A 2778-nucleotide genomic window follows, 5' to 3' on the forward strand; every position below is an offset into this window, starting at 1 on the left:
CACCACACAGTTTCCCCAACGACTACATTTTGGTGCCTTAGGCAGTGTCAAAACACTAGCGACTCCTTGCTCTACTCCCAGTGCTGGAGTCTGGATAAGATCCGACAAATCAACTGACCATTCCTTTTGATAGCTACTTTTCTCCATTTGAGATAAATCTCTCAGGAGATCTTACTCCTCACAGGCCTCCTCTCTCAGGCGGTTTTTCTCGGCATGCAGCTTCGCACCAGGACGACCAAGAAGTGAGCGTGAAGACTCTGCCTGATCATCTGGATCAGATCCCTTCTGCTTCTTTGACAACACTTTCTACCTCCACTCCCTGTCTGACAGGACTCGGTCTCCGGCCTCAGGCCTTCCAAATTCCTCCAATAAATGACTTTGTTGAACGTATCGGCCTTAGAAAAAGACTCATTAACCATGTTGACAATCAGAATTCAAACAGACTGGGCGAAATAAAATCAAAGGGAGATGGGAAAAATGCACCCTTTACTCCATATCTATAATAATCACAGGAACAAAATTTAAGAAGAGTTCAATTATTGCATTATTAAGTAATTATAAATATTGTATACCTTTTTGTTTTGAGTTCTCTTGTTTTTATTGCAGCTTAACTTCCAAGAAGTAAGAGAATCAGAGAATTAAACGTGTACACAAAAAAAATCTCTAAACAAATCTTGAGGCAATCTAAAGAGCAAGAAAAAGAGGCATGACAAAGTTGGACCCACGAGAAAGCAACCCGATAATCCAGCAAAACTGATCGACTAACGTCAATCATAAGCCTTTAGAACCAACTCAAAGATGCATGCCCAAATCCTCTGTTTAAGTTTACTCAGTTGGTAGGAATTTCCCTTACAAGAATTTAAGATTGACGATGGGTCTAATGCATCTGACTGACTAATGTTAGTCGATCAAATCAATCTCAATGATTTTTTGCAGTAGTCCAACCGACCAGACCAATCTCGTTGTCTCCAGTGGTCTAGTCGGTCGCCCTTACTTGAAGAATTGACGGACTGATGGTCCCCATCCAGAAGGCCTACTAATATCACTTATTATCACGCATCTTCAACCGCAATCGACCAAGCCAGAGGACAGTAGGACTCTAGGCCCACAACCATATATTTACTAGAATAACTCGTACAACTCTCCTTACTAAAAATATTTGATTATATAAAAAATGGCACTGAAACTATTGACATCTACATTATTACCATATATATAATTTAAGAAAATGAATCATAAATCTATGCATTACAATACATTGTATATTTTGGAAGTAAACGACAAATTAAAAAAAATATTTTAAATGGGCATAACATGGATTTCGACCGTTGTAGTCATCAGATAGTGTTAGAACTCATTAATATATACCTTTCATATAAGAAAAGTGATTGCGTACATACCACACATTTCTTTTATATTTACACAAACAACACCGAAATTTTAACATTTGCATGCATAGCACACAAATTTTTAATTTTACATAAAAAAATGTCACCATGAGTATATCACCTACTTTTATTTAATGATAATAAGAAAATACCAAAATAAGATTAAGAAAAATAAATATCAATGTTGATAGTGTTCTTTACACTGGCCTTAGTGTTATCTTATATTACTTTTAGGGTCTGTTTGGGGCAGCTGCAACTTATTGAATAATTTGTTGATAAGCTGATTAAAAATAATTTGTTGATAAACTAGGTGCAATGACTATTACAAATTTTTATTTTTTTGGAAAAAATGACTATTACAAATTTTTTTATTATAAATTTTTATTTTTTTTGAAAAAGTCAGATCGCAGCCAGAAAGCTCCCACCCGCCTAGATTGGTGCGGTGTGAAAATATTGTTTTCAGCATTTTGAAAACGCAGTTTACCCAAACAGGTCAGGTGCGTTTTCAAAACATCACCGCACCAAATAAGCTGCCCCAAACGGACCCTTAATCTAACTGCTTCTTAAATATATTAGTTTCCAGTTTCTTTTTTTTTTAATATTAATGTTTAATGTAGTGTCGAGCAACGACATAGGACTTGATGCCTTTGAATTTTCTTGAGATGAGCTATGATTAAGGTTGATGTTTCATCATGCAACAAAAGTCTAAGGGAAGGAGAAATTTTGATTAAAAGTGAGGTAAATTATGAAGATTTTTTCTTTAATGACATTAATGCACACTATTGTGTTCACTAGTAGCTTTGAATTGAGACATTTTATTTTCATAGCTCATGAATATATGTATTTCTTTTTATGGAAATTATAAAAGCTACAAAATGATGACAAATGATGAATTTTGTATAAGAATGTCTTCAAGTTCTAAGAAGTTACCAACCAAAGGACAACATATTACAATTGAGATATTGCCCCTATGAGGCCATATTAATGTCAATCTCTTATAAGGCTTTAGATCTCATGCAACGTTCAAATCATTTTTCCTTTTGAGTTTTGAATAAATAAAAATACCTACTATTAATATTAGGATATGTTCTTGATATAAAGAATGGCTATGTACTTTTTGAGACTAATATCTTCAAAGATTTTTTCAGTGAGCTTTTATTTTTTAAAACCTTTAGCATGTTGAGATTTTTTTTAGAGAACATATTTCATTTAAGGTCTTTAGTCTTTTATAGTCTTTCAAAAAATATATATCATCTCAAATTGATTGTTTATGAGATTTTTTGACTTTTTGTCTTCTAAAGTATTTGAATAAATAAGTATTATTTGAGTTTTTTTTAATTTAGAGATTTTTTGAATGTGCGTATAATTTATAAGACTTATATATATATAT

The sequence above is a fragment of the Phalaenopsis equestris genome, unplaced genomic scaffold (assembly GCF_001263595.1).
Source record: "Phalaenopsis equestris unplaced genomic scaffold, ASM126359v1 Scaffold000759, whole genome shotgun sequence".
NCBI classification, from domain to species: Eukaryota; Viridiplantae; Streptophyta; class Magnoliopsida; order Asparagales; family Orchidaceae; genus Phalaenopsis; species Phalaenopsis equestris.